Raw genomic sequence first — 14,088 nt, forward strand, 5'->3', positions numbered from 1 at the left:
CTTTAGACAGCCATCTGTATTTCAAAAACCTGAATACTGTGTCAATATGAAAACACAGCCTCAACTGATCTTCCTGAGAAACGGAGAGATGTGGAAAGAATCCAGAGAAGGAAGGAGGACGGCTGAGGCCCGGAAGCTGGTGTCTCCTCTGCTAGTAAATAGGCCCTGAGTTAGTGACTGGTTTGGATAACTAGATATGCACTCACTGATAAGTGGATATTAGCCCAGAAACTTAGAACACACAAGATACAATTTGCAAAACACAGGAAAATCAAGAAGAAAGAAGACCAATGTGTGGATACTTCATTCCTCCTTAGAATAGGGAACAAAATACCCATGAAAGGAGCTACAGAGACAAAGTTTGGAGCTAAGACAAAAGGATGGACTATCCAGAGACTACTCCACCCAGGGATCCATCCCATAACCAGCCACCAAACCCAGACACTATTGCATATGCCAGCAAGATTTTGCTGAAGGGACTCTGATATAGCTGCTTCGTATGAGGCTATGCTAGTGCCTGGCAAATACAGAAGTGGATGCTCACAGTCATCTATAAGATGGAACACAGGGCTCCCAATGGAGGAGCTAGAGAAAGTACCCAAGGAGCTGAAGGGGTCTGCAACCCTATAGGTGGAACAAGAATATGAACTAACCAGTACCCCCAGAGCCTGTGTCTCTAGCTGCATATGTAGCAGAAGATGGTCTAGGCGGCCATCATTGGGAAGAGAGGCCCCTAGGTCTTGCAAACTTTATATGCCCCAGAAAATATCTAATAAAATAAAATAAAGCCAGGTGTGGTGGTGCACGCCTTTAATCACAGCACTCAGGAGGCAGAGGCAGGCAGATTTCTGAGTTCGAGGCCAGCCTGGTCTATAAAGTGAGTTCCAGGACAGCCAGGGCTATACAGAGAAACCCTGTCCCCAAAACCTAACTAATTAACTAACTAACTAACTAACTAACTAACTAACAAACAACTAACTAACTAACTAAATAACTAACTAAATAAATAAATAAATAAATAAATATAAAAATAAAATAATTCCTTTGTTAGGCACTCAGAAAGTGTCTGCTATAAGATAATTCTGAGGCCAAGGTGGCCCCAAGAGGCCATGGATGTGACTGAGAAAATAGATATAATAAATATTCTTTGTTTCACCTAGCATGACTCAATCCTGAGGATGCAATCTTATAACCTGGAGGGCAGAGTAGGTTAAAGCTCCTTTCATTATGTTGCTCTGCTTTGGACGTAGGTATCTGCTGCCCTCAGTAATTGATGGGAACTGCAGAGTAGGCTCAAACCAGGACCAAATGTATCTCCTTCAGTCTAACTGACATCCCCTGTGGCTTTCTTGTCTCATCATAGGAATGCTGGCCAAAGCCTCAGCTTCCTCTTAATGCAAGCAAGCATCATTTAATTGGCATCAGTTCCAGAATTCTGCATTCTCAACAAAAGAAATTTAGCCCATGTTTCCTAGTAAGTGAGCAGATTCCCATTTATATGTATATCTATATACATGTACATATATATGTATACACACACATGCTATATATGTGTATATATGTATATGTATATATATACACAGATACACAGAGAGAGAGAACTTACTAATAAACTTGTATGTTTCTTGACCCTGCTATATAGATGTCATTAATATCGTTGTGCCATTACTCCATCTCTCCATGCTTTCCATATTCCCTCATTCATTCACTATCAATAACTCATACAATATAAGAAATAGAACTGAGTAAGTACCTCAAGGTCTAGGGTGGGTGATATAGGCGTGTTCCTGAGTGCTGAGTACAGTGTGCAAAGGTGTTGTGATGAGCAGAGATGAAGTTCTTGACAAGTCACAGTAGCTGCTATGGTACCAACTAATTCCACTCATAAAATGATTTCACATACCATTATTTGGAGAAGATGTAGAATAGTTTCTGACAAACAAGAAACACCCAGTGTGGTGAAGAGTCCATGTTCTGGGTACTGGTCCATTGCTGGAAGCCACCACTTACTCCAGTGATGCTGGGGGGTTTGAGTGAGAGTTTTGAGCAATCTCACGCTGCTCTCAGGGACTCGCTGTGTGCCCCTGGCTAGGCTCTATGCTGGAGAGCTACAGGCTGGGACTGAGGAGGTTCATTATCAGCTAGCCTCTGATTCTGCACAGTTTCTTTAGGCCCGAGCTAAGCATCCCTGTGGCTGGGTCTGCAGATTCTAATGCTGGGGCAAAGATGTTCTGAACACTACAGAAATCGTGTACTTCATAACAATGTTACATGACAGATTATGGAACAAATATGCAGGAAATGACTCAGTATGTGTTTGTATGTGTCTGTGTATATGGAAAATGGAGAGGACAGGAATGAGATATAAGGAAGAACACCCTGCCTTTACCCAGCCCTCCTTCCCCCAGGGCTTTCGTTTTCAGAAAGTCAGTTTGGGTCTTTCAATTAAAGCGCTGTTCCAGATAAAGGTTATTCTAACACTCCCCACTGAGTCTGGAGAAGCAGGAATCATGAGATGCTCTACTTTTTATGTGATACTAAGAAGACACCCGGTCACACTGTCTGTTGTCTTTATCTGTGAAGCTGTTTCTGATTTCAGAGATATCAAAATATGAAATAATGTATTGCTGACACACGATTGCTGCTAACAGTGGAAAGACTTGATTTACAGATTGACCAGATAGATAGACACACAGACACACAGACTAGTAGTACATGAACAGGTAACAGATGATTATTGATGTATCAGAAATACATAGCTGTGTGGACAGACAGTGATGTCCATAGATAGGTTCCCATGGAACTCAGAGCAGCCAGTCTCCTCCCCCCTCATAGATGGCATGTGAGTGGATTCTAAGTAGGTGTTTCCAAATAACCAGTCACAGTCAGGAAGCTCTGACATATCCTTTCTCTGCTCCTGTAACCTTCTCAAAGTTCTTTATCATCAGAGATAAGGGCTACCTGCATGGGGATGATGGACTAGTTACATGCAGCACTAAAATACTGCTTGACAGTGAACCTGAAGGCTAACCCACTGTATCCAGATTGGATCACATCAGCTTACAGAGGTCCTCACATTTCTCTGAGGAGCTTAGGAGCTTTACAAAGTAGAAAGATGTGAAGTGTCTGATTACACAGCACATCTACTCTTTCCAACGGCCTCTCTGTGAGGCTACATGGTCTCTTTCTCTGCTGCATTCTAGCTTTCTATGTATCTTTCTTTTCTCATTTTGAGACAGGGCTTCATGTCTCTGGGAATACAGCCCATACAGGCTTTGAACCTCTGATCCTCCTGTCTGTGCCTCCTGAGTTCTGGGATACATGAGTTACAGTCATGTGCAACCATGACCAGTACTTATGATTCTGGGGGTCAAAGCATGCTAGACCCAGGTCTACCAACTGAGCTTTATTTCCCAGCCTCCAAGTGTCTTTCAATACTGGCTGCAGGTGTCCTGGCTGACAGCGGAGGTCAAAGGGCTCTGTAGTCACTTTTCTCCACTGTTGTTGTAGCTGGCATCGTGGACTGGGTCTAAATCTCCTTAGAGCTTCCAGGACTTACAGCATGATGCTGTACTACAGTGGGATCCAGGTAAATTAGTTAAAGTTAAGATTATCACTGAGGCAGGCAAGAAGCAGTTGGTTTCACTGCTGGCACCAGAGACCCAAACAGAAGCAACCAGATCAAACTACACAAATCTAAAGACCAGAGACAACTTTAAATCAGGTAATGATTGTGAGATGCTCTGAGTGTGTCAAGCAGCATTAAATTCTGGGTTTCAGGATGAAGAGAGAGAGAGAATTCTATATATAATCTCACACGACCCGTGGGTGAGGTGTGTTTTGAACTTAGAGGCTGCAACTGCAGATGAGAAGTCAGTGTTGGGCTGTTGGTACTGCTGACTGTTAGCCTTTACCAGAGATGAGAACCACTGAGCAGCTTTGCCAGATGAGTGTGATGCAGGCTTGTACCACAGTGGTGAAGTGGTGGAATGAACTGAGATGTAGGTCTTTCTCCTGTCTCCTCCTCCAGTCCAAATTCTTCAGACACTTCAGACAGCTTGTACATCACTCTTAGGATACCTGTCACTAACCCACCAGCAGTAGACACCTTAAAGGTAGGGAGGGTCCAGGTCTTAGTTTCTTGAACTCCACCATCATCTTTTCCACCCTCCACCATCGTCGTTCTGACTGACCACAGAGAGGTGAGCAGGGCCATGAATCTCAGTGGTGTTCATCTACTTCTGGTCACAGGACCAGGGTACTGCTGGCTAGTGGAACAGCAGAGTGGAAGTGGGGTTTGAGAGACAATCTGCATACCCTAACAGCCGTTCCTGCTCTCTTCCTCCTCCTCTCATGGTGGTCTTGGGATCTTTTATCTCAGTGGAGACTACAAAGTAGGAAGAGTGAGCAGCAGCCCATGGGCAGAATGTCACTGACAAGCAGGGAGACAAGAAAAATAGTTCTTGGAAACAGCCTGAGGATTTGGCTTTTAGTCTGTGACTTGTGCCCCTAAACATCACACAAATGCTGTCCATTTGAGGAATGCCCATACAATTGTGGCTTCCTCTGATACATTTCTGATCTGTTATCATATTCCAGATAGATGAGAATGTCAACTAAAGCAAAGTGGCCAAGGACAGGATGCCTCGCCTGACAGCAGTGGTGGGAAAGATCATAAGAAACAAGACAGTCATGTCTAGCACTCATCAGCTCCTCACTGGCTCTGTGGGGGCCATATCTTTGCAGAGCCACATGACTAGAGTTGTAGCCTTTGTGCAATCCTTTCACACCTGTCTCTTTCAGGCAGACTAAGACAGGCAGCTCCAGGAAAGACCTCATCTGAGGTGTCTACAGCAGGTAAAGAAAAGAAATGGGGACTTTTGACTCCACTCTTAATGTGGAGCAAGAAACCCATATCCTGGAGGTAGGTATGGCTTTGGCTCTTTCTTGCTTATAACTCAGCTCTGAGCTCTACAGCACTGCTGTAAGTAGCCAGGAGCTGAATTGTTGGTACAGCCTACTTCCCAGAAGATCATGAGGGTATCAGGACAGCCTGAGTGAATTGTTACCTGTCAATAAATCACAGTTCCTTGATTGGAATTTAAACTCAAACCCAAGGTATGTTGCTTATAAACTGATAAAATGAAAGATGGAAAAGAAATCAAAAGCAGGATTGTATGCATGCGTTCAGGAGAGTCCACAGAGTTCATGTCATACAGAGTAGACATCAAAGCAGAGCACCGACCGAACAAAGACAGCGATTTTATATTGTAAAGGGTTCCATTCATAACAAAGATATATAATTGCTATCACCTTTTACACACTGAATTATACTGTCTTTAAATAGCTAAATTAATGTCAGCAATTTCAAAAAGATGGACAGAAACAAAATGAAGTAGGAGACTTGATGTCTGCCTCTTTTTGACAGGTTATTCAAGCAGATTGTAAACAAAGTGAGAGAGGGAAGGAACAAAGGAATTGGAAATGATTTCATACAGAAGCAGGTATCCTTGGGAAAATGTATCTTGCCCTCAATATCCAGGGGAAGGATGGGTATGCATGAGTTCTATGGTGTAAATAAAAATCTCAAGTTAGGAAAAGCAGCCTGGATTCTAAGAGTCTAGCTTTCAGCCAAAGAGAGAAGGGAAAGGAATGTGGGAGCGAGGAAGAGTAGGAAAGAAAATAAGCTGAGATGCTTAGTGGGGAAAGGGCTTCCATACAAACATGGCGGCCAGAGTTCCAAACCGCAGTGATCATGTAAACCGGGAAACAGCAGCTTGCATCATAATCACACTGTTCTTACTGCAACCTAGGAGGTAGGAATGGGGGAAGCCAGCGAAGTCTGTGAACCAGCTAGCCTGCTGACCTCAGTGACAAACAAAAAGAAACCCTGTCTCAAACAAGGTAGAAGGGGAAGACTCATACCCATTTGTGTCCTCTGGCCTTCTCACATGTTGTGACATGCATTCACACACACACACACACACACACACACACACACACACAGAGAGAGAGAGAGAGAGAGAGAGAGAGAGAGAGAGAGAGAGAGAGAGATGGGGGTCTCTCCCTTCTTAGAGGAGAAGGGGGAAGGGGTTGGGGGAGGATCTGAGTGAGGAGGAACTCAGAGGAAGGGGGCTGATATTGGTTTATAAAGTAAATAAATATATATTTTTAAAAAAGATAATCTTCAATAGACGTGCCCCCACTAAACAATCCTGAACAATCCCCCACTGAGACTCTTCTTAGGTTACTCTAGCTTACGTCAAGTTGACAAAACTAGCCATTGCAGTACCCACCATCAAAGCAGACCTGGGTTCCACATCTCTCAGATGTGTTGGCACTTACTGTTTTCTGACTTATGTTACAAGAACTGAATGGCTCTAGGTTCTTTCCAGAGAGGTTCTAAAAAGTTAGTATGTATATCAGTGACAAACTCTTCGGTGTTGTTGCCTGGGCAACAAGGCTCTGCTCAGTGCATGAGGTCTGGGTTTGAGAACTGGGTAGAGGAAGCTATGTTCTGTTGAGGTGGCTTTCAGTTAAAAAGCAATTGTAGCTAAGGAATAGGAAAAATTAATTTGCTGGGTAAAAAATAAGTATACAAAAGTGAGAGCATATATAGAATAAAAATATTTAACTATAAATATAATTGCAAAAAGCGGCAATTTTCAGAACAATAGAAACCTCCAGTTGTTCTTTCAGACCTTTAAATACTAGACTACTGATTGAAGGTGCTGCCGTGATGAGAAAGGGGCAGTCTTCCTCCTTCAGTTAAATCTTCCAGGAAACACCCTTACCCTCACACACCTGGCAGCTGGACAAGCTTACAGACTTATCTTAGTTGAGCCTAGATCCAGTGACACTAGCCACCAAGAGTAGCCATCATACACTGAAGCCTTTCATGACAAAAAGTGTGACTGAGTCTTGTGAGATGAGGAGACTTCATCGGATTTTCTGGGTGAGGATAAGCACAGGTGTTTACATCAAAGGCAGCCAGAAGGAGCAGGGAATGGACGCCATGCTGGCAGCTCAACCATGGAGAGACAGTGTGGGGGCTTCAGCACTACTCAGCTGGTTTGGAGGCTGAGGAACAGGAGCCTAGAATCTCTGGGGGGAAGACAGCCCTGAAACACTTCAGTCCTAGGAATCCTGACCTCAGATAGATGATAAATGAGGATGGGTAATTATTCTTTGGGAGATCAGTGAAAAGTGGCAATATCTGAGAGGAAGGAAGGACTTCATAATCTTCTGAGAAGCTGTTCTGGTAAAATATGTCAAACTGAAAACCAATCTAGTAAGTTCATTCCTAAAGGTTACCTCCAGGGAATTAAATATAGGCACAAGGAAAAACTCATTTTAAATTTGGTGTTCATGGCTAAGATTTAAAGAACCCCAAAGTGTAAAATAAAGTCAGTGATCTAGAATAAATGAAGACAACAAAAATGGAGACACTTGTCTGCTTCCACTGGTGTTGTCTAAGAGACCATGATATGTCTGTGTGTGTATGTGTGTGTATTTCGAATATATATACATACCCGAAAAAGTCTGAAAAATATTCACACATGTGCTAATAGAATTCTTTTTCCTGTTAGGTTATGATTTAAGGGTGATTTTTGCCTTCAATTTTTGTGTATGCCTGATTTCTTTCTTTGCAACAAATATGGACAATATCCATGGTTCATACAGATGATAAAGACATGGTCATTTTGACAAAAGGCACAAAAATCAAAATTAGTTACATGATGGAATACACAATGAACAGATTAAGTACTTTAAAGATGAAGGATACCAAGTTATTAGGAAAACCATAAGGTGTTTTTTAAAAGTAACACATGGTCACTCACATGTGCATGCATTCACATTTATTCACACATACATTCACACATACAAGCACACACATGCATTGCATGTGTCAGTAGGGGCCTGATAAGAATTTTAAGTCTCATGGGCAGTATATAACTGGAATACATTTTCTCTTCTTCTGCTATTCTGCTGAGGGGAAATTCAGTCATTGGATTATATCTGTTGTCTCTAAAAGTCAAGTGTACTATCTAGAGATGCTTAAATGTTCACCTAGGTGCCTTTGCATCTTGCTTCACACATGAACGGTGAAGAGGTTGCTGATTGCTTTGCCTGCTTAGGTCACAGCCACAAGGGTGGCTCTGCTGGGAGAGTCACCTGAATCAGTAGTGTTTGACAACTGCAGGGTCCAGCAAGAAGGCTTGTTCTCTCTGCCAAAGGAGAGGCCAGCATCTTGTCTACCACTTGGATAGAATCCCACTGAGAACTTTAAGACTATTTTAACTTGATTAATTTCTCCAATTTATAAAGCTGGAAAGATTTTTTTTTAAAGCACAATTGCATTATCGCATGGAGCCGTTATAGATTTGGACCACTGATCTGCATTAAAATAGCCATAATTAGAGGAAGCAGCATCTTAGTCAGTAGGGTTCCTGGTCCCTAGCCATTGAGCTGCTATCTAGACACTTTATCTTCAGTGGGGACACAGTGTTCTGCTCATTCAGATATATCCATTCATCAAAGCAGAGATGGAACTCAACTTCAAAAAGTGACCTTGTAGTTGGGAGTTGGTGTCTCAGCCAGCAGGAAGTAGAGGGTATTGCCTGAGAGCTGGGGAGGCCTTGCAAGGAGTTCCTGACACAGTGCCAAGATTTGAGAAAATAAAGGTTTCAGGGTCACCCATGTTTCTCCTGATATCCTCAAAGGAATGGCTGTCCTTTCTAAATTTGATGCCTGCATTTGTCTAGAAGAGCTTTTTTTTTTTTTTTTTTCGCACTGAAGTTAATATACAGATGTTTCAAAAGCAGGGAACACAGGCAGTTATGCTCAGAATGCGTACAAATCACCATGTCTGGACCTATGCAAAACTGAAGGACTTGGGTTTCCTGAAAGTCACCACTTTATCAGAAGAAACTGACTAACCTCAGTTTGTTCTAGTCACTTGACTGGCTGACAGAGCCAAGCACAATGCTGAGCAAAGTAGGGTGGCTACCATTGTCCATATATGCCCCAGCTCTCAGGCGATGACAGCAGTCTTAAAATGGAGACTTGGGTGTCAGGCACAGGTTCCATTAATAAGAAACCAACAGATGAGCACATGACAGCACAGTTGAAGAGAACTTTTCTTGGGCTCTACTTATATACAATGCAGCTGTCAGGGCTGGGGTGTGGCTCAGTGGAAGTTGCCTAGCATGCACTCCTGGGCTTATTCAACAGCACCACATGTAACTAGATGTGATGTCACTGCCTAGCACCCCAGATGTACAGAGGTAGAGGCAGGGGGATCACAAGTTTAAAATCATCTTTGCTATGTATCAAGACTCCATCTCAAAAACAAAGGTAAAACCAGACAGACAACACTAAAAAACCAAAGACAGACAACCCTACCTAACCCCAGCCCTATGTCTCAGATGTCTAGTTCTGGGACCTTGGTCTTCCTGGTTGTGTGATGAATTTTGGAATACAGCACTTTTCTTTATGTGTTCAAGCTCCTGCTCACTTCTGTCAACCAACCAGGCCTCCACAGCAACCCCTCCCCCCTTTCTCCAAACCCCTGTGGCCACAGTCCTGCTCACTAGTTTCAAATGTTTTTAAATTTCAAAGCAAATGAGCACCTTTCTGCTTTATATGTAGCCCCACCATAGTAACACTAGAAAAACATAAAACAAGAAACCCTAAACCTTAGACAGCCACCAAACCTGATGCTTATTTTGAGATTTTTCAAGGGGATTTGAATGTGACATTGAGAATCAGCAGGAAACTGGTGTTACTATTTAAAAATGTCAGTAGGATAGCAATCCTGTAATGTGGAGCTTCTGAAAATCACACTGGAGTTGAGGTATTATTTTTAAAGACCACAGTTATTTCCAAGCCCTAGATGTGGAGTGAAACACTGTGACAGGCACTAAGGGCATGTGCACTGAGATGTTCCAGCAGCCCAGAGTCTCCCTGTAGAGGCAGGCAGCATTCAACTGTGCGATGGAGAGTATAGCCTGCAGAAGACAGAGGCCATTCCAGACAGGGACATTGCTTGGAATCTAAGGGTTGAATTTCTGGGCAGCTCAGGCTGCTGGGAAACCCCTCTGCTGAGCTGGAACCTGCTTTCCCCTGGCTGCTTCTGCTGCTTCCAACTATGTTCTCGCTCCCCCTCTCCCCCTTCTCTCTCCCCCCCCTCTCCTCCCCCTCCTCCCATCCTCCTCTCCTCCACTTTCCTCCTTCCCTCTTGTGCCTTTTGAGCCAGGCCTTCTCTGTCTTTTTTGTCATAGCTTCTCTCCACTTAAACCATCCTTTCTCCTTTACTTGTTTCTTAGCACTTGGCATGGTTGGGATGGGCACAGTCATGGTGCCTATGAACACTTGCTAGGGAGGAATGTTTCCCAGGATTGAAATTCACTGTAGGTGATATGTCTTCCCAAGTCTGAAGAAAGGACTGTCAGCCATTTCTGTGCCCATTCAGGCTGCCCTTACCTATCTGCCTCTTCTGGGACATGTCTGAGAAAAGGCTAGAAACTCACAGAGGGCTCTCATCCCTTGCAATAGTATCAGGCTCAAATCATGAAGTAGGAGGCCTTGTTGTAGACTGTGACTCTGTAATGAGGAGTCAAGATGTTGTTCTCCAGAGCCCCCATCTCCCTGCTAATGTCCCTGTCCATGTGACCTGAGCTCAAAGCTATGGGTCCTGCTCATCAACAGCCATGCTCTGAAGATAACGAGTATGCTTGCATCAATCGTGTTGGTCATGCATATAGGCGTTGTATAGATATCTTGATTGTTTTCTATTAGACATCATAACCAAGGCAACTTATTGAGGTCTTACAGTTGCAGAGGGCAAGGCCATGACCATCCTAGCAGGAACATGGCAATAGTCAGGCATGCAGGCATTGTGCTAGAGCAGTAATTGAAAGCTTATGTCCTTACCCCAATGTGAAGGTAGGATACAGGGGGGAGCAGGGAGAGAGGGAGAGAGAGACAGAGACAGACAGACACACACACACACACACAGGGAGAGAGAGAGAGAGAGAGAGAGAGAGAGAGAGAGAGAGAGAGAGAGAGAGAAAAGCTAAGTAACTAGAAATGGCATTGACTTTTGAAACTTCAAAGCCCTCCTACAATGATACACACCAAGCAACAAGTTCTAATTCTTGGCAAATATTTCTACCAACTGAGGACAAAGCATTTAAACATATGAGCCTACAGGGTCTATTCTCATTCAAACCACCACAGTAACAATCTTCTCTAAGATAAAAACCTTCCATCTTAGAACAAAGCTTTGTTCTATAAAGGGTGAGTGGAGAGGGATGACATCCTGGGGACACAGTTCTTGGGGATGATGTTGATCAGTCCTTACTTGGGTGTGGTGAGGGTGAGATTCCAGCTCCTACTCTCTTTCTACACTGCCTTGTGCCACCATGAGTTGGCCTCCACCATGCCATCCTGTAGCAAAGCCATCACCCATCATATTTAGGTGTCTGTCTCTTGAACTTCCTGGTACCCAAAAAGGAAAAATGATTATTTTTAAATGGCTCCTGTGGTGTCCTGTGGAAGTAGAACATACTCTCTGGAGAGAACTCACCAGCCGTAGGACAGTGCCATCTGCTCAGTAGATACCCAGATATCAGGGCTAAAGTGATGAAGAGTGGGAAAGCTCTGTTCTGATGCCCAGATGCTGTAGGTGAGTGTAGGTCATCTAATAAAAGGCTAGCTAAGGATGATGCCATGTGGGGGCTGTTCCCAACAATAGTAATGACTGGATGTTACTACTGTCCCAGGCTGTGCAGGAGCCATTCACACACCTCTGGGACCTTTTTTGAAAAAGCACCACAGGCATTCTGTGAGTCTCAGAGGTTAGCAACAGCCTCCCTCACTCCAGTGGCATCTGGTACCATCATTTAGAGGGCCCAGCAGGCATCTGGGCTTGGTAGATGTGTAAGAGGCTGGAAATCTGGCAGGCCACCACCAGGCTCCCTTTTTCTCTACATTGAGGCTTGTCTTCCAAACCCTTGTTCATGCACCTCCGTATACCTCAATGACCTCACATGTTGTCTTGAGAGGTGCAGACATCAGAGAGACTGGCTCTTGTGTGGCCTTTGGGGGTGGTGGTGGTTGTGGTGTGTAGTAGAATCTGTTTCTGACCTTAAATTAATCCATTTGGTCACACCAGTGGCTCATCTTCAGACATCAAGGAAAGGCTAGCACTGAAAGAGGAGGACAGTGGTCATTGGAGCTCAGTATCTGGTGGTCCAGCTGTCACTGGCACACATATCTGTAAGCCCTCCATACCTCTTGTGGCATATACATCTTTTATGTGAGAAATGGGGGAAAAACCATGCACTTGAGGCCAGTCATCCTCTGCCTACCTTCCAGGAGTGGTGCCATGGAAACCAAGGGCCTTGGGTACCATGGCAACAGAGCTGCAGGTCAAGCTAGTTGTTTCCTGAAAAGATGAACACTGGGAACCCTGTCCTCCAGGTTTAGCTCCCCACAGTCTGAGGGTGCTTACTGTCCTGGTGGGTACTATGCTCTATAGGCCAGATAAGTGGGTTGAAGTGAGTTTTGTTCTTCCCTTTCCTGATGTGGTCGCCAGGGAACTGCATGATGCAGGAACTGTGACATCTAATGATTTCTTAGTATAGTGATTCTGCACTGTGGAAAACTCACAACCTGGCTCTAGAGAGTCTGAACTGAAGCAGCCTTGGGACTAGACCATAGCCATCCTGGATTAGCTACATGACAAATCCCAGCTGTGGCCCTGGCATAGGGGCACTCGTAGATAGGCCCTTACAGTACACAGCACACAAGGCTGGGCAGGGAATAGTTTGCCAGTGACATACTGAGGATAAGAAGATGTAGACTTTCCATCCAGGCTCTGACCTCCCTTCCTGGACAGTCATGTGGGGTCAACAGAATGACTGGAGAACACATCAACACTGTGCTGAAACGCCTGACCACACTGTGTGATGGACACCTTTGTACAGCATCCTCTGAGACTAGTGCAGGATCAAGAATCCTTAATGTTGATGTGAATTCATCCAAAAAATGAACCAGTACCCCACTCTACAATAGCAGTACCTGTAAAATTGGAGCCTGGCCCTTTAGAGTTGCGTTTTATTTTTGACAGACACAGGATCACTGGACATGTTTGAGGGCTGCAGTGTGACTTTTTCCTCTGTGTGTGAGCACTCTCACCCCATGGCATAGTCAAGGTTATTTGGAGAGCAGGGATTGGAAACATCAGATGCCTGATGTTTGGTTTCTAAGTGGATAGAGCACTCACACCACCCTTGGGCAACCCTCATCCAGCATCTACAAATGTGGGTGAGTTCTGAGAAAGAGCTGGGCTGCTACTGTTAATCCTTTATCTGGTGGGTACCCCATCAATATTCTGTCACACTACACATCTCAGACAAACATGGATTATCAGAGACTTTCCCTGACCTAGAATCCATTTCTACCACAATTGGTGCCAATAAAATCAAAACCAGCCAAATTGTCTCCACTCTAGGAGGTTTGGGTCTTGTGGCTGGGTTGGACAGTTGACAGATGTCACCGAGTTGTGTGACCCAAGGTGGTCACTTATGTGTGCTATTTTTCTCTTCAGTGAAGTGAGGGGGGGGATGGATTTCCCATTTACCTCTAACTACCAGGGTTAGAATGTGAGGATGGCAGGAAATTTTCTCACTATCTCACTATGCTCCATTGTAATGACAGTCACTGCCAGGTCAGGCAGGGGCCTGGATTTTCAGGGCAGCATTGGTGCTATCATGCTGGTCATCAGACCCTAGTCACTTAGACAGAGAGGTAAAATAGCCATGGTACTATATGCATCTTCTTGCCATGTACAACATTAGGAAAAGAGCCTGCCATACTTCTTAGGAATAGAGCACATCTTCTCATGAGCAGTTCTTAGATAACAGAGCCACAGCATGGCTGCTCTTGATTCATTGTGCTTTGGAAACCTGAGATATTTTATGTGTCAGCTTAGGTCACAGGAACTGGTTTGCAGTGCTATGAGGACCATCTCTGTGAGGATTCTGCTCAGAGGTCTAGGGTGTGAGAACATCCATTGGCTAT

Source organism: Mus musculus, chromosome 5 (assembly GCF_000001635.26).
Source record: "Mus musculus strain C57BL/6J chromosome 5, GRCm38.p6 C57BL/6J".
Lineage (NCBI taxonomy): Eukaryota > Metazoa > Chordata > Mammalia > Rodentia > Muridae > Mus > Mus musculus.